Source organism: Pseudophryne corroboree, unplaced genomic scaffold, assembly GCF_028390025.1.
Source record: "Pseudophryne corroboree isolate aPseCor3 unplaced genomic scaffold, aPseCor3.hap2 scaffold_99, whole genome shotgun sequence".
Lineage (NCBI taxonomy): Eukaryota > Metazoa > Chordata > Amphibia > Anura > Myobatrachidae > Pseudophryne > Pseudophryne corroboree.
In genome coordinates, this window is record NW_026970570.1 from 1,860,208 (window position 1) to 1,878,830 (window position 18,623).

An 18,623-nucleotide genomic window follows, 5' to 3' on the forward strand; every position below is an offset into this window, starting at 1 on the left:
TATTGGCAAGGAAAAGCTGTCTTGTACCATTGCATTTTTCTCCCAAACGAAGGACACTAGAAAGAAAATTTTAAAGCCTCCTGTTAGGCCATCATCTACACGACATAGCCCTGAATTTTCCAATGCGTAGCTCTTTGCAAAAGAGAGATATTGGCAAGGAAAAGCTGTCTTGTACCTTTGCATTTTTCTCCCAAACGAAGGACACTAGAAAGAAAATTTTAAAGCCTCCTGTTAGGCCATCATCTACAGGACATAGCCCTGAATTTTCCAATGCGCAGCTCTTTGCAAAAGAGAGATATTGGCAAGGAAAAGCTGTCTTGTACCATTGCATTTTTCTCCCAAACGAAGGACACTAGAAAGAACATTTTAAAGCCTCCTGTTAGGCCATCATCTACACGACATAGCCCTGAATTTTCCAATGCACAGCTCTTTGCAAAAGAGAGATATTGGCAAGGAAAAGCTGTCTTGTGCCTTTGCATTTTTCTCCCAAACGAAGGACACTAGAAAGAAAATTTTAAAGCCTCCTGTTAGGCCATCATCTACACGACATAGCCCTGAATTTTCCAATGCGCAGCTCTTTGCAAAAGAGAGATATTGGCAAGGAAAAGCTATCTTGTACCATTGCATTTTTCTCCCAAACGAAGGACACTAGAAAGAAAATTTTAAAGCCTCCTGTTAGGCCATCATCTACACGACATAGCCCTGAATTTTCCAATGCGCAGCTCTTTGCAAAAGAGAGATATTGGCAAGGAAAAGCTGTCTTGTACCTTTGCATTTTTCTCCCAAACGAAGGTCACTAGAAAGAAAATTGTAAAGCCTCCTGTTAGGCCATCATCTACACGACATAGCCCTGAATTTTCCAATGCGCAGCTCTTTGCAAAAGAGAGATATTGGCAAGGAAAAGCTGTCTTGTACCATTGCATTTTTCTCCCAAACGAAGGACACTAGAAAGAAAATTTTAAAGCCTCCTGTTAGGCCATCATCTACACGACATAGCCCTGAATTTTCCAATGCGCAGCTCTTTGCAAAAGAGAGATATTGGCAAGGAAAAGCTGTCTTGTACCTTTGCATTTTTCTCCCAAACGAAGGTCACTAGAAAGAAAATTTTAAAGCCTCCTGTTAGGCCATCATCTACACGACATAGCCCTGAATTTTCCAATGAGTAGCTCTTTGCAAAAGAGAGATATTGGCAAGGAAAAGCTGTCTTGTACCTTTGCATTTTTCTCCCAAACGAAGGACACTAGAAAGAAAATTTTAAAGCCTCCTGTTAGGCCATCATCTACACGACATAGCCCTGAATTTTCCAATGCGCAGCTCTTTGCAAAAGAGAGATATTGGCAAGGAAAAGCTGTCTTGTACCATTGCAGTTTTCTCCCAAACGAAGGACACTAGAAAGAACATTTTAAAGCCTCCTGTTAGGCCATCATCTACACGACATAGCCCTGAATTTTCCAATGCGCAGCTCTTTGCAAAAGAGAGATATTGGCAAGGAAAAGCTGTCTTGCACCTTTGCATTTTTCTCCCAAACGAAGGACACTAGAAAGAAAATTTTAAAGCCTCCTGTTAGGCCATCATCTACACGACATAGCCCTGAATTTTCCAATGCGCAGCTCTTTGCAAAAGAGAGATATTGGCAAGGAAAAGCTGTCTTGTACCATTGCATTTTTCTCCCAAACGAAGGACACTAGAAAGAAAATTTTAAAGCCTCATGTTAGGCCATCATCTACACGACATAGCCCTGAATTTTCCAATGCGTAGCTCTTTGCAAAAGAGAGATATTGGCAAGGAAAAGCTGTCTTGTACCTTTGCATTTTTCTCCCAAACGAAGGACACTAGAAAGAAAATTTTAAAGCCTCCTGTTAGGCCATCATCTACACGACATAGCCCTGAATTTTCCAATGCGCAGCTCTTTGCAAAAGAGAGATATTGGCAAGGAAAAGCTGTCTTGTACCATTGCATTTTTCTCCCAAACGAAGGACACTAGAAAGAACATTTTAAAGCCTCCTGTTAGGCCATCATCTACACGACATAGCCCTGAATTTTCCAATGCACAGCTCTTTGCAAAAGAGAGATATTGGCAAGGAAAAGCTGTCTTGTACCTTTGCATTTTTCTCCCAAACGAAGGACACTAGAAAGAAAATTTTAAAGCCTCCTGTTAGGCCATCATCTACACGACATAGCCCTGAATTTTCCAATGCGCAGCTCTTTGCAAAAGAGAGATATTGGCAAGGAAAAGCTGTCTTGTACCATTGCATTTTTCTCCCAAACGAAGGACACTAGAAAGAAAATTTTAAAGCCTCCTGTTAGGCCATCATCTACACGACATAGCCCTGAATTTTCCAATGCGTAGCTCTTTGCAAAAGAGAGATATTGGCAAGGAAAAGCTGTCTTGTACCTTTGCATTTTTCTCCCAAACGAAGGACACTAGAAAGAAAATTTTAAAGCCTCCTGTTAGGCCATCATCTACACGACATAGCCCTGAATTTTCCAATCCGTAGCTCTTTGCAAAAGAGAGATATTGGCAAGTAAAAGCTGTCTTGTACCTTTGCATTTTTCTCCCAAACGAAGGACACTAGAAAGAAAATTTTAAAGCCTCCTGTTAGGCCATCATCTACACGACATAGCCCTGAATTTTCCAATGCGCAGCTCTTTGCAAAAGAGATATATTGGCAAGGAAAAGCTGTCTTGTACCATTGCATTTTTCTCCCAAACGAAGGACACTAGAAAGAAAATTTTAAAGCCTCCTGTTAGGCCATCATCTACACGACATAGCCCTGAATTTTCCAATGCGTAGCTCTTTGCAAAAGAGAGATATTGGCAAGGAAAAGCTGTCTTGTACCTTTGCATTTTTCTCCCAAAAGAAGGACACTAGAAAGAAAATTTTAAAGCCTCCTGTTAGGCCATCATCTACACGACATAGCCCTGAATTTTCCAATGCGCAGCTCTTTGCAAAAGAGAGATATTGGCAAGGAAAAGCTGTCTTGTACCATTGCATTTTTCTCCCAAACGAAGGACACTAGAAAGAACATTTTAAAGCCTCCTGTTAGGCCATCATCTACACGACATAGCCCTGAATTTTCCAATGCACAGCTCTTTGCAAAAGAGAGATATTGGCAAGGAAAAGCTGTCTTGTACCTTTGCATTTTTCTCCCAAACGAAGGACACTAGAAAGAACATTTTAAAGCCTCCTGTTAGGCCATCATCTACACGACATAGCCCTGAATTTTCCAATGCACAGCTCTTTGCAAAAGAGAGATATTGGCAAGGAAAAGCTGTCTTGTACCTTTGCATTTTTCTCCCAAACGAAGGACACTAGAAAGAAAATTTTAAAGCCTCCTGTTAGGCCATCATCTACACGACATAGCCCTGAATTTTCCAATGCGCAGCTCTTTGCAAAAGAGAGATATTGGCAAGGAAAAGCTGTCTTGTACCATTGCATTTTTCTCCCAAACGAAGGACACTAGAAAGAAAATTTTAAAGCCTCCTGTTAGGCCATCATCTACACGACATAGCCCTGAATTTTCCAATCCGTAGCTCTTTGCAAAAGAGAGATATTGGCAAGTAAAAGCTGTCTTGTACCTTTGCATTTTTCTCCCAAACGAAGGACACTAGAAAGAAAATTTTAAAGCCTCCTGTTAGGCCATCATCTACACGACATAGCCCTGAATTTTCCAATGCGCAGCTCTTTGCAAAAGAGATATATTGGCAAGGAAAAGCTGTCTTGTACCATTGCATTTTTCTCCCAAACGAAGGACACTAGAAAGAAAATTTTAAAGCCTCCTGTTAGGCCATCATCTACACGACATAGCCCTGAATTTTCCAATGCGTAGCTCTTTGCAAAAGAGAGATATTGGCAAGGAAAAGCTGTCTTGTACCTTTGCATTTTTCTCCCAAACGAAGGACACTAGAAAGAAAATTTTAAAGCCTCCTGTTAGGCCATCATCTACACGACATAGCCCTGAATTTTCCAATGCGCAGCTCTTTGCAAAAGAGAGATATTGGCAAGGAAAAGCTGTCTTGTACCATTGCATTTTTCTCCCAAACGAAGGACACTAGAAAGAACATTTTAAAGCCTCCTGTTAGGCCATCATCTACACGACATAGCCCTGAATTTTCCAATGCGCAGCTCTTTGCAAAAGAGAGATATTGGCAAGGAAAAGCTGTCTTGTACCTTTGCATTTTTCTCCCAAACGAAGGTCACTAGAAAGAAAATTTTAAAGCCTCCTGTTAGGCCATCATCTACACGACATAGCCCTGAATTTTCCAATGCGTAGCTCTTTGCAAAATAGAGATATTGGCAAGGAAAAGCTGTCTTGTACCTTTGCATTTTTCTCCCAAACGAAGGACACTAGAAAGAAAATTTAAAAGCCTCCTGTTAGGCCATCATCTACACGACATAGCCCTGAATTTTCCAATGCGTAGCTCTTTGCAAAAGAGAGATATTGGCAAGGAAAAGCTGTCTTGTACCTTTGCATTTTTCTCCCAAACGAAGGACACTAGAAAGAAAATTTTAAAGCCTCCTGTTAGGCCATCATCTACACGACATAGCCCTAAATTTTCCAATGCGTAGCTCTTTGCAAAAGAGAGATATTGGCAAGGAAAAGCTGTCTTGTACCTTTGCATTTTTCTCCCAAACGAAGGACACTAGAAAGAAAATTTTAAAGCCTCCTGTAAGGCCATCATCTACACGACATAGCCCTGAATTTTCCAATGCGCAGCTCTTTGCAAAAGAGAGATATTGGCAAGGAAAAGCTGTCTTGTACCATTGCATTTTTCTCCCAAACGAAGGACACTAGAAAGAAAATTTTAAAGCCTCCTGTTAGGCCATCATCTACACGACATAGCCCTGAATTTTCCAATGCGTAGCTCTTTGCAAAAGAGAGATATTGGCAAGGAAAAGCTGTCTTGTACCTTTGCATTTTTCTCCCAAACGAAGGACACTAGAAAGAAAATTTTAAAGCCTCCTGTTAGGCCATCATCTACACGACATAGCCCTGAATTTTCCAATCCGTAGCTCTTTGCAAAAGAGAGATATTGGCAAGGAAAAGCTGTATTGTACCTTTGCATTTTTCTCCCAAACGAAAGACACTAGAATGAAAATTTTAAAGCCTCCTGTTAGTGCTTCATCTACACGTTATAGCCCTGAATTTTCCAATGCGCAGCTCTTTGCAAAAGAGAGATATTGGCAAGGAAAAGCTGTCTTGTACCTTTGCATTTTTCTCCCAAACGAAGGACACTAGAAAGAAAATTTTAAAGCCTCCTGTTAGGCCATCATCTACACGACATAGCCCTGAATTTTCCAATGCGCAGCTCTTTGCAAAAGAGAGATATTGGCAAGGAAAAGCTGTCTTGTACCTTTGCATTTTTCTCCCAAACGAAGGACACTAGAAAGAAAATTTAAAAGCCTCCTGTTAGGCCATCATCTACACGACATAGCCCTGAATTTTCCAATGCGTAGCTCTTTGCAAAAGAGAGATATTGGCAAGGAAAAGCTATCTTGTACCATTGCATTTTTCTCCCAAACGAAGGACACTAGAAAGAACATTTTAAAGCCTCCTGTTAGGCCATCATCTACACGACATAGCCCTGAATTTTCCAATGCGCAGCTCTTTGCAAAAGAGAGATATTGGCAAGGAAAAGCTGTCTTGTACCTTTGCATTTTTCTCCCAAACGAAGGTCACTAGAAAGAAAATTTTAAAGCCTCCTGTTAGGCCATCATCTACACGACATAGCCCTGAATTTTCCAATGCGCAGCTCTTTGCAAAAGAGAGATATTGGCAAGGAAAAGCTGTCTTGTACCATTGCATTTTTCTCCCAAACGAAGGACACTAGAAAGAAAATTTTAAAGCCTCCTGTTAGGCCATCATCTACACGACATAGCGCTGAATTTTCCAATGCGCAGCTCTTTGCAAAAGAGAGATATTGGCAAGGAAAAGCTGTCTTGTACCTTTGCATTTTTCTCCCAAACGAAGGTCACTAGAAAGAAAATTTTAAAGCCTCCTGTTAGGCCATCATCTACACGACATAGCCCTGAATTTTCCAATGAGTAGCTCTTTGCAAAAGAGAGATATTGGCAAGGAAAAGCTGTCTTGTACCTTTGCATTTTTCTCCCAAACGAAGGACACTAGAAAGAAAATTTTAAAGCCTCCTGTTAGGCCATCATCTACACGACATAGCCCTGAATTTTCCAATGCGCAGCTCTTTGCAAAAGAGAGATATTGGCAAGGAAAAGCTGTCTTGTACCATTGCAGTTTTCTCCCAAACGAAGGACACTAGAAAGAACATTTTAAAGCCTCCTGTTAGGCCATCATCTACACGACATAGCCCTGAATTTTCCAATGCGCAGCTCTTTGCAAAAGAGAGATATTGGCAAGGAAAAGCTGTCTTGTACCATTGCATTTTTCTCCCAAACGAAGGACACTAGAAAGAAAATTTTAAAGCCTCCTGTTAGGCCATCATCTACACGACATAGCCCTGAATTTTCCAATGCGCAGCTCTTTGCAAAAGAGAGATATTGGCAAGGAAAAGCTGTCTTGTACCATTGCATTTTTCTCCCAAACGAAGGACACTAGAAAGAAAATTTTAAAGCCTCATGTTAGGCCATCATCTACACGACATAGCCCTGAATTTTCCAATGCGTAGCTCTTTGCAAAAGAGAGATATTGGCAAGGAAAAGCTGTCTTGTACCTTTGCATTTTTCTCCCAAACGAAGGACACTAGAAAGAAAATTTTAAAGCCTCCTGTTAGGCCATCATCTACACGACATAGCCCTGAATTTTCCAATGCGCAGCTCTTTGCAAAAGAGAGATATTGGCAAGGAAAAGCTGTCTTGTACCATTGCATTTTTCTCCCAAACGAAGGACACTAGAAAGAACATTTTAAAGCCTCCTGTTAGGCCATCATCTACACGACATAGCCCTGAATTTTCCAATGCGCAGCTCTTTGCAAAAGAGAGATATTGGCAAGGAAAAGCTGTCTTGTACCATTGCATTTTTCTCCCAAACGAAGGACACTAGAAAGAACATTTTAAAGCCTCCTGTTAGGCCATCATCTACACGACATAGCCCTGAATTTTCCAATGCACAGCTCTTTGCAAAAGAGAGATATTGGCAAGGAAAAGCTGTCTTGTACCTTTGCATTTTTCTCCCAAACGAAGGACACTAGAAAGAAAATTTTAAAGCCTCCTGTTAGGCCATCATCTACACGACATAGCCCTGAATTTTCCAATGCGCAGCTCTTTGCAAAAGAGAGATATTGGCAAGGAAAAGCTGTCTTGTACCATTGCATTTTTCTCCCAAACGAAGGACACTAGAAAGAAAATTTTAAAGCCTCCTGTTAGCCCATCATCTACACGACATAGCCCTGAATTTTCCAATGCGTAGCTCTTTGCAAAAGAGAGATATTGGCAAGGAAAAGCTGTCTTGTACCTTTGCATTTTTCTCCCAAACGAAGGACACTAGAAAGAAAATTTTAAAGCCTCCTGTTAGGCCATCATCTACACGACATAGCCCTGAATTTTCCAATCCGTAGCTCTTTGCAAAAGAGAGATATTGGCAAGTAAAAGCTGTCTTGTACCTTTGCATTTTTCTCCCAAACGAAGGACACTAGAAAGAAAATTTTAAAGCCTCCTGTTAGGCCATCATCTACACGACATAGCCCTGAATTTTCCAATGCGCAGCTCTTTGCAAAAGAGATATATTGGCAAGGAAAAGCTGTCTTGTACCATTGCATTTTTCTCCCAAACGAAGGACACTAGAAAGAAAATTTTAAAGCCTCCTGTTAGGCCATCATCTACACGACATAGCCCTGAATTTTCCAATGCGTAGCTCTTTGCAAAAGAGAGATATTGGCAAGGAAAAGCTGTCTTGTACCTTTGCATTTTTCTCCCAAAAGAAGGACACTAGAAAGAAAATTTTAAAGCCTCCTGTTAGGCCATCATCTACACGACATAGCCCTGAATTTTCCAATGCGCAGCTCTTTGCAAAAGAGAGATATTGGCAAGGAAAAGCTGTCTTGTACCATTGCATTTTTCTCCCAAACGAAGGACACTAGAAAGAACATTTTAAAGCCTCCTGTTAGGCCATCATCTACACGACATAGCCCTGAATTTTCCAATGCACAGCTCTTTGCAAAAGAGAGATATTGGCAAGGAAAAGCTGTCTTGTACCTTTGCATTTTTCTCCCAAACGAAGGACACTAGAAAGAAAATTTTAAAGCCTCCTGTTAGGCCATCATCTACACGACATAGCCCTGAATTTTCCAATGCGCAGCTCTTTGCAAAAGAGAGATATTGGCAAGGAAAAGCTGTCTTGTACCATTGCATTTTTCTCCCAAACGAAGGACACTAGAAAGAAAATTTTAAAGCCTCCTGTTAGGCCATCATCTACACGACATAGCCCTGAATTTTCCAATCCGTAGCTCTTTGCAAAAGAGAGATATTGGCAAGTAAAAGCTGTCTTGTACCTTTGCATTTTTCTCCCAAACGAAGGACACTAGAAAGAAAATTTTAAAGCCTCCTGTTAGGCCATCATCTACACGACATAGCCCTGAATTTTCCAATGCGCAGCTCTTTGCAAAAGAGATATATTGGCAAGGAAAAGCTGTCTTGTACCATTGCATTTTTCTCCCAAACGAAGGACACTAGAAAGAAAATTTTAAAGCCTCCTGTTAGGCCATCATCTACACGACATAGCCCTGAATTTTCCAATGCGTAGCTCTTTGCAAAAGAGAGATATTGGCAAGGAAAAGCTGTCTTGTACCTTTGCATTTTTCTCCCAAACGAAGGACACTAGAAAGAAAATTTTAAAGCCTCCTGTTAGGCCATCATCTACACGACATAGCCCTGAATTTTCCAATGCGCAGCTCTTTGCAAAAGAGAGATATTGGCAAGGAAAAGCTGTCTTGTACCATTGCATTTTTCTCCCAAACGAAGGACACTAGAAAGAACATTTTAAAGCCTCCTGTTAGGCCATCATCTACACGACATAGCCCTGAATTTTCCAATGCGCAGCTCTTTGCAAAAGAGAGATATTGGCAAGGAAAAGCTGTCTTGTACCTTTGCATTTTTCTCCCAAACGAAGGTCACTAGAAAGAAAATTTTAAAGCCTCCTGTTAGGCCATCATCTACACGACATAGCCCTGAATTTTCCAATGCGTAGCTCTTTGCAAAATAGAGATATTGGCAAGGAAAAGCTGTCTTGTACCTTTGCATTTTTCTCCCAAACGAAGGACACTAGAAAGAAAATTTAAAAGCCTCCTGTTAGGCCATCATCTACACGACATAGCCCTGAATTTTCCAATGCGTAGCTCTTTGCAAAAGAGAGATATTGGCAAGGAAAAGCTGTCTTGTACCTTTGCATTTTTCTCCCAAACGAAGGACACTAGAAAGAAAATTTTAAAGCCTCCTGTTAGGCCATCATCTACACGACATAGCCCTAAATTTTCCAATGCGTAGCTCTTTGCAAAAGAGAGATATTGGCAAGGAAAAGCTGTCTTGTACCTTTGCATTTTTCTCCCAAACGAAGGACACTAGAAAGAAAATTTTAAAGCCTCCTGTAAGGCCATCATCTACACGACATAGCCCTGAATTTTCCAATGCGCAGCTCTTTGCAAAAGAGAGATATTGGCAAGGAAAAGCTGTCTTGTACCATTGCATTTTTCTCCCAAACGAAGGACACTAGAAAGAAAATTTTAAAGCCTCCTGTTAGGCCATCATCTACACGACATAGCCCTGAATTTTCCAATGCGTAGCTCTTTGCAAAAGAGAGATATTGGCAAGGAAAAGCTGTCTTGTACCTTTGCATTTTTCTCCCAAACGAAGGACACTAGAAAGAAAATTTTAAAGCCTCCTGTTAGGCCATCATCTACACGACATAGCCCTGAATTTTCCAATCCGTAGCTCTTTGCAAAAGAGAGATATTGGCAAGGAAAAGCTGTATTGTACCTTTGCATTTTTCTCCCAAACGAAAGACACTAGAATGAAAATTTTAAAGCCTCCTGTTAGTGCTTCATCTACACGTTATAGCCCTGAATTTTCCAATGCCTATCTCTTTGCCAAAGAGATATATTGGCAAGGAAAAGCTGTATTGTACCTTTGCATTTTTCTCCCAAACGAAGGACACTAGAATGAAAATTTTAAAGCCTCCTGTTAGTGCTTCATCTACACGTTATAGCCCTGAATTTTCCAATGCCTATCTCTTTGCAAAAGAGAGATATCGGCAAGGAAAAGCTGTATTGTACCTTTGCATTTTTCTCCCAAACGAAAGACACTAGAATGAAAATTTTAAAGCCTCCTGTTAGTGCTTCATCTACACGTTATAGCCCTGCATTTTCCAATGCCTATCTCTTTGCAAAAGAGAGATATCGGCAAGGAAAAGCAGCATTGTACTTTTGCATTTTTCTCCCAAACGAAAGACACTAGAATGAAAATTTTAAAGCCTCCTGTTAGGCCATCATCTACACGACATAGCCCTGAATTTTCCAATGCGCAGCTCTTTGCAAAAGAGAGATATTGGCAAGGAAAAGCTGTCTTGTACCTTTGCATTTTTCTCCCAAACGAAGGTCACTAGAAAGAAAATTTTAAAGCCTCCTGTTAGGCCATAATCTACACGACATAGCCCTGAATTTTCCAATGCGCAGCTCTTTGCAAAAGAGAGATATTGGCAAGGAAAAGCTGTCTTGTACCATTGCATTTTTCTCCCAAACGAAGGACACTAGAAAGAAAATTTTAAAGCCTCCTGTTAGGCCATCATCTACACGACATAGCGCTGAATTTTCCAATGCGCAGCTCTTTGCAAAAGAGAGATATTGGCAAGGAAAAGCTGTCTTGTACCATTGCATTTTTCTCCCAAACGAAGGACACTAGAAAGAACATTTTAAAGCCTCCTGTTAGGCCATCATCTACACGACATAGCCCTGAATTTTCCAATGCGCAGCTCTTTGCAAAAGAGAGATATTGGCAAGGAAAAGCTGTCTTGTACCTTTGCATTTTTCTCCCAAACGAAGGACACTAGAAAGAAAATTTTAAAGCCTCCTGTTAGGCCATCATCTACACGACATAGCCCTGAATTTTCCAATGCGTAGCTCTTTGCAAAAGAGAGATATTGGCAAGGAAAAGCTGTCTTGTACCTTTGCATTTTTCTCCCAAACGAAGGACACTAGAAAGAAAATTTTAAAGCCTCCTGTTAGGCCATCATCGACACGACATAGCCCTGAATTTTTTAATCCGTAGCTCTTTGCAAAAGAGAGATATTGGCAAGTAAAAGCTGTCTTGTACCTTTGCATTTTTCTCCCAAACGAAGGACACTAGAAAGAAAATTTTAAAGCCACCTGTTAGGCCATCATCTACACGACATAGCCCTGAATTTTCCAATGCGTAGCTCTTTGCAAAAGAGAGATATTGGCAAGGAAAAGCTGTCTTGTACCTTTGCATTTTTCTCCCAAACGAAGGACACTAGAAAGAAAATTTTAAAGCCTCCTGTTAGGCCATCATCTACACGACAAAGCCCTGAATTTTCCAATGCGCAGCTCTTTGCAAAAGAGAGATATTGGCAAGGAAAAGCTGTCTTGTACCATTGCATTTTTCTCCCAAACGAAGGACACTAGAAAGAACATTTTAAAGCCTCCTGTTAGGCCATCATCTACACGACATAGCCCTGAATTTTCCAATGCGCAACTCTTTGCAAAAGAGAGATATTGGCAAGGAAAAGCTGTCTTGTACCTTTGCATTTTTCTCCCAAACGAAGGACACTAGAAAGAAAATTTTAAAGCCTCCTGTTAGGCCATCATTTACACGACATAGCCCTGAATTTTCCAATGCGCAGCTCTTTGCAAAAGAGAGATATTGGCAAGGAAAAGCTGTCTTGTACCATTGCATTTTTCTCCCAAACGAAGGACACTAGAAAGAAAATTTTAAAGCCTCCTGTTAGGCCATCATCTACACGACATAGCCCTGAATTTTCCAATGCGTAGCTCTTTGCAAAAGAGAGATATTGGCAAGGAAAAGCTGTCTTGTACCTTTGCATTTTTCTCCCAAAGGAAGGACACTAGAAAGAAAATTTTAAAGCCTCCTGTTAGGCCATCATCTACACGACATAGCCCTGAATTTTCCAATCCGTAGCTCTTTGCAAAAGAGAGATATTGGCAAGTAAAAGCTGTCTTGTACCTTTGCATTTTTCTCCCAAACGAAGGACACTAGAAAGAAAATTTTAAAGCCTCCTGTTAGGCCATCATCTACACGACATAGCCCTGAATTTTCCAATGCGCAGCTCTTTGCAAAAGAGATATATTGGCAAGGAAAAGCTGTCTTGTACCATTGCATTTTTCTCCCAAACGAAGGACACTAGAAAGAAAATTTTAAAGCCTCCTGTTAGGCCATCATCTACACGACATAGCCCTGAATTTTCCAATGCGTAGCTCTTTGCAAAAGAGAGATATTGGCAAGGAAAAGCTGTCTTGTACCTTTGCATTTTTCTCCCAAACGAAGGACACTAGAAAGAAAATTTTAAAGCCTCCTGTTAGGCCATCATCTACACGACATAGCCCTGAATTTTCCAATGCGCAGCTCTTTGCAAAAGAGAGATATTGGCAAGGAAAAGCTGTCTTGTACCATTGCATTTTTCTCCCAAACGAAGGACACTAGAAAGAACATTTTAAAGCCTCCTGTTAGGCCATCATCTACACGACATAGCCCTGAATTTTCCAATGCGCAGCTCTTTGCAAAAGAGAGATATTGGCAAGGAAAAGCTGTCTTGTACCTTTGCATTTTTCTCCCAAACGAAGGTCACTAGAAAGAAAATTTTAAAGCCTCCTGTTAGGCCATCATCTACACGACATAGCCCTGAATTTTCCAATGCGTAGCTCTTTGCAAAAGAGAGATATTGGCAAGGAAAAGCTGTCTTGTACCTTTGCATTTTTCTCCCAAACGAAGGACACTAGAAAGAAAATTTTAAAGCCTCCTGTTAGGCCATCATCTACACGACATAGCCCTGAATTTTCCAATGCGTAGCTCTTTGCAAAAGAGAGATATTGGAAAGTAAAAGCTGTCTTGTACCTTTGCATTTTTCTCCCAAACGAAGGACACTAGAAAGAAAATTTTAAAGCCTCCTGTTAGGCCATCATCTACACGACATAGCCCTGAATTTTCCAATCCGTAGCTCTTTGCAAAAGAGAGATATTGGCAAGGAAAAGCTGTCTTGTACCTTTGCATTTTTCTCCCAAACGAAGGACACTAGAAAGAAAATTTTAAAGCCTCCTGTTAGGCCATCATCTACACGACATAGCCCTGAATTTTCCAATGCGTAGCTCTTTGCAAAAGAGAGATATTGGAAAGTAAAAGCTGTCTTGTACCTTTGCATTTTTCTCCCAAACGAAGGACACTAGAAAGAAAATTTTAAAGCCTCCTGTTAGGCCATCATCTACACGACATAGCCCTGAATTTTCCAATCCGTAGCTCTTTGCAAAAGAGAGATATCGGCAAGGAAATGCTGTATTGTACCTTTGCATTTTTCTCCCAAACGAAAGACACTAGAATGAAAATTATAAATCCTCCTGTTAGTGCTTCATCTACACGTTATAGCCCTGCATTTTCCAATGCCTATCTCTTTGCAAAAGAGAGATATCGGCAAGGAAAAGCTGCATTGTACTTTTGCATTTTTCTCCCAAACGAAAGACACTAGAATGAAAATTTTAAAGCCTACTGTTAGTGCTTCATCTACACGTTATAGCCCTGAATTTTCCTATGCCTATCTCTTTGCAAAAGAGAGATATCTGCAAGGAAATGCTGTATTGTACCTTTGCATTTTTCTCCCAAACGAAAGACACTAGAATGAAAATTTTAAAGCCTCCTGTTAGTGCTTCATCTACACGTTATAGCCCTGAATTTTCCTATGCCTATCTCTTTGCAAAAGAGAGATATCTGCAAGGAAATGCTGTATTGTACCTTTGCATTTTTCTCCCAAACGAAAGACACTAGAATGAAAATTTTAAAGCCTACTGTTAGTGCTTCATCTACACGTTATAGCCCTGCATTTTCCAATGCCTATCTCTTTGCAAAAGAGAGATATCGGCAAGGAAAAGCTTCATTGTACTTTTGCATTTTTCTCCCAAACGAAAGACACTAGAATGAAAATTTTAAAGCCTCCTGTTAGTGCTTCATCTACACGTTATTGCCCTGAATTTTCCAATGCCTAGCTCTTTGCAAAAGAGAGATATTGGCAAGGAAAAACTGTATTGTACCTTTGCATTTTTCTCCCAAACGAAAGACACTAGAATGAAAATTGTAAAGCTTCCTGTTAGTGCTTCATCTACACGTTATAGCCCTGAATTTTCCAATGCCTAGCTCTTTGCAAAAGAGAGATATCGGCAAGGAAAAGCTGTATTGTACCTTTGCATTTTTCTCCCAAACGAAAGACACTAGAATGAAAATTTTAAAGCCTCCTGTTAGTGCTTCATCTACACGTTATAGCCCTGAATTTTCCAATGCTTATCTCTTTGCAAAAGAGAGATATTGGCAAGGAAAAGCAGCATTGTACCTTTACATTTTTCTCCCAAACGAAAGACACTAGAATGAAAATTTTAAAGCCTCCTGTTAGTGCTTCATCTACACGTTATAGCCCTGAATTTTCCAATGCCTAGCTCTTTGCAAAAGAGAGATATTGGCAAGGAAAAGCTGTATTGTACCTTTGCATTTTTCTCCCAAACGAAGGACACTAGATTGAAAATTTTAAAGCCTCCTATTAGTGCTTCATCTACACGTTATAGCCCTGAATTTTCCAATGCCTAGCTCTTTGCAAAAGAGAGATATCGGCAAGGAAAAGCGGTATTGTACCTTTGCATTTTTCTCCCAAACGAAAGACACTAGAATGAAAATTTTAAAGCCTCCTGTTAGTGCTTCATCTACACGTTATAGCCCTGAATTTTCCAATGCCTAGCTCTTTGCAAAAGAGAGATATCGGCAAGGAAAAGCGGTATTGTACCTTTGCATTTTTCTCCCAAACGAAAGACACTAGAATGAAAATTTTAAAGCCTCCTGTTAGTGCTTCATCTACACGTTATAGCCCTTAATTTTCCAATGCCTATCTCTTTGCAAAAGAGAGATATCGGCAAGGAAATGCTGTATTGTACCTTTGCATTTTTCTCCCAAACGAAAGACACTAGAATGAAAATTGTAAAGCTTCCTGTTAGTGCTTCATCTACACGTTATAGCCCTGAATTTTCCAATGCCTAGCTCTTTGCAAAAGAGAGATATCGGCAAGGAAAAGCTGTATTGTACCTTTGCATTTTTCTCCCAAACGAAAGACACTAGAATGAAAATTTTAAAGCCTCCTGTTAGTGCTTCATCTACACGTTATAGCCCTGAATTTTCCAATGCTTATCTCTTTGCAAAAGAGAGATATTGGCAAGGAAAAGCAGCATTGTACTTTTGCATTTTTCTCCCAAACGAAAGACACTAGAATGGAAATTTTAAAGCCTCCTGTTAGTGCTTCATCTACACGTTATAGCCCTGAATTTTCCAATGCCTAGCTCTTTGCAAAAGAGAGATATTGGCAAGGAAAAGCTGTATTGTACCTTTGCATTTTTCTCCCAAACGAAGGACACTAGATTGAAAATTTTAAAGCCTCCTATTAGTGCTTCATCTACACGTTATAGCCCTGAATTTTCCAATGCCTAGCTCTTTGCAAAAGAGAGATATCGGCAAGGAAAAGCGGTATTGTACCTTTGCATTTTTCTCCCAAACGAAAGACACTAGAATGAAAATTTTAAAGCCTCCTGTTAGTGCTTCATCTACACGTTATAGCCCTGAATTTTCCAATGCCTAGCTCTTTGCAAAAGAGAGATATCGGCAAGGAAAAGCGGTATTGTACCTTTGCATTTTTCTCCCAAACGAAAGACACTAGAATGAAAATTTTAAAGCCTCCTGTTAGTGCTTCATCTACACGTTATAGCCCTTAATTTTCCAATGCCTATCTCTTTGCAAAAGAGAGATATCGGCAAGGAAATGCTGTATTGTACCTTTGCATTTTTCTCCCAAACGAAAGACACTAGAATGAAAATTTTAAAGCCTCCTGTTAGTTCTTCATCTACACGTTATAGCCCTGAATTTTCCAATGCCTAGCTCTTTGCAAAAGAGAGATATTGGCAAGGAAAACCTGTATTGTACCTTTGCATTTTTCTCCCAAACGAAGGACACTAGATTGAAAATTTTAAAGCCTCCTATTAGTGCTTCATCTACACGTTATAGCCCTGAATTTTCCAATGCCTAGCTCTTTGCAAAAGAGAGATATCGGCAATGAAAATGGTATTGTACCTTTGCATTTTTCTCCCAAACGAAAGACACTAGAATGAAAATTTTAAAGCCTCCTGTTAGTGCTTCATCTACACGTTATAGCCCTGAATTTTCCAATGCCTATCTCTTTGCAAAAGAGAGATATCGGCAAGGAAAAGCTGTATTGTACCTTTGCATTTTTCTCCCAAACGAAGGACACTAGAATGAAAATTTTAAAGTCTCCTATTAGTGCTTCATCTACACGTTATAGCCCTTAATTTTCCAATGCCTATCTCTTTGAAAAAGAGAGATATCGGCAAGGAAAAGCTGTATTGTACCTTTGCAGTTTTCTCCCAAACGAAGGACACTAGAATGAAAATTTTAAAGCCTCCTGTTAGTGCTTCATCTACACGTTATAGCCCTGAATTTTCCAATGCCTATCTCTTTGCAAAAGAGAGATATCGGCAAGGAAAAGCTGTATTGTACCTTTGCATTTTTCTCCCAAACGAAAGACACTAGAATGAAAATTTTAAAGCCTCCTGTTAGTGCTTCATCTACACGTTATAGCCCTGAATTTTCCAATGCCTATCTCTTTGCAAAAGAGAGATATCGGCATGGAAAAGCTGTATTGTACCTTTGCATTTTTCTCCCAAACGAAGGACACTAGAATGAAAATTGTAAAGCTTCCTGTTAGTGCTTCATCTACACGTTATAGCCCTGAATTTTCCAATGCCTAGCTCTTTGCAAAAGAGAGATATCGGCAAGGAAAAGCTGTATTGTACCTTTGCATTTTTCTCCCAAACGAAAGACACTAGAATGAAAATTTTAAAGCCTCCTGTTAGTGCTTCATCTACACGTTATTGCCCTGAATTTTCCAATGCCTAGCTCTTTGCAAAAGAGAGATATTGGCAAGGAAAAACTGTATTGTACCTTTGCATTTTTCTCCCAAACGAAAGACACTAGAATGAAAATTGTAAAGCTTCCTGTTAGTGCTTCATCTACACGTTATAGCCCTGAATTTTCCAATGCCTAGCTCTTTGCAAAAGAGAGATATCGGCAAGGAAAAGCTGTATTGTACCTTTGCATTTTTCTCCCAAACGAAAGACACTAGAATGAAAATTTTAAAGCCTCCTGTTAGTGCTTCATCTACACGTTATAGCCCTGAATTTTCCAATGCTTATCTCTTTGCAAAAGAGAGATATTGGCAAGGAAAAGCAGCATTGTACCTTTACATTTTTCTCCCAAACGAAAGACACTAGAATGAAAATTTTAAAGCCTCCTGTTAGTGCTTCATCTACACGTTATAGCCCTGAATTTTCCAATGCCTAGCTCTTTGCAAAAGAGAGATATTGGCAAGGAAAAGCTGTATTGTACCTTTGCATTTTTCTCCCAAACGAAGGACACTAGATTGAAAATTTTAAAGCCTCCTATTAGTGCTTCATCTACACGTTATAGCCCTGAATTTTCCAATGCCTAGCTCTTTGCAAAAGAGAGATATCGGCAAGGAAAAGCGGTATTGTACCTTTGCATTTTTCTCCCAAACGAAAGACACTAGAATGAAAATTTTAAAGCCTCCTGTTAGTGCTTCATCTACACGTTATAGCCCTGAATTTTCCAATGCCTAGCTCTTTGCAAAAGAGAGATATCGGCAAGGAAAAGCGGTATTGTACCTTTGCATTTTTCTCCCAAACGAAAGACACTAGAATGAAAATTTTAAAGCCTCCTGTTAGTGCTTCATCTACACGTTATAGCCCTTAATTTTCCAATGCCTATCTCTTTGCAAAAGAGAGATATCGGCAAGGAAATGCTGTATTGTACCTTTGCATTTTTCTCCCAAACGAAAGACACTAGAATGAAAATTGTAAAGCTTCCTGTTAGTGCTTCATCTACACGTTATAGCCCTGAATTTTCCAATGCCTAGCTCTTTGCAAAAGAGAGATATCGGCAAGGAAAAGCTGTATTGTACCTTTGCATTTTTCTCCCAAACGAAAGACACTAGAATGAAAATTTTAAAGCCTCCTGTTAGTGCTTCATCTACACGTTATAGCCCTGAATTTTCCAATGCTTATCTCTTTGCAAAAGAGAGATATTGGCAAGGAAAAGCAGCATTGTACTTTTGCATTTTTCTCCCAAACGAAAGACACTAGAATGGAAATTTTAAAGCCTCCTGTTAGTGCTTCATCTACACGTTATAGCCCTGAATTTTCCAATGCCTAGCTCTTTGCAAAAGAGAGATATTGGCAAGGAAAAGCTGTATTGTACCTTTGCATTTTTCTCCCAAACGAAGGACACTAGATTGAAAATTTTAAAGCCTCCTATTAGTGCTTCATCTACACGTTATAGCCCTGAATTTTCCAAT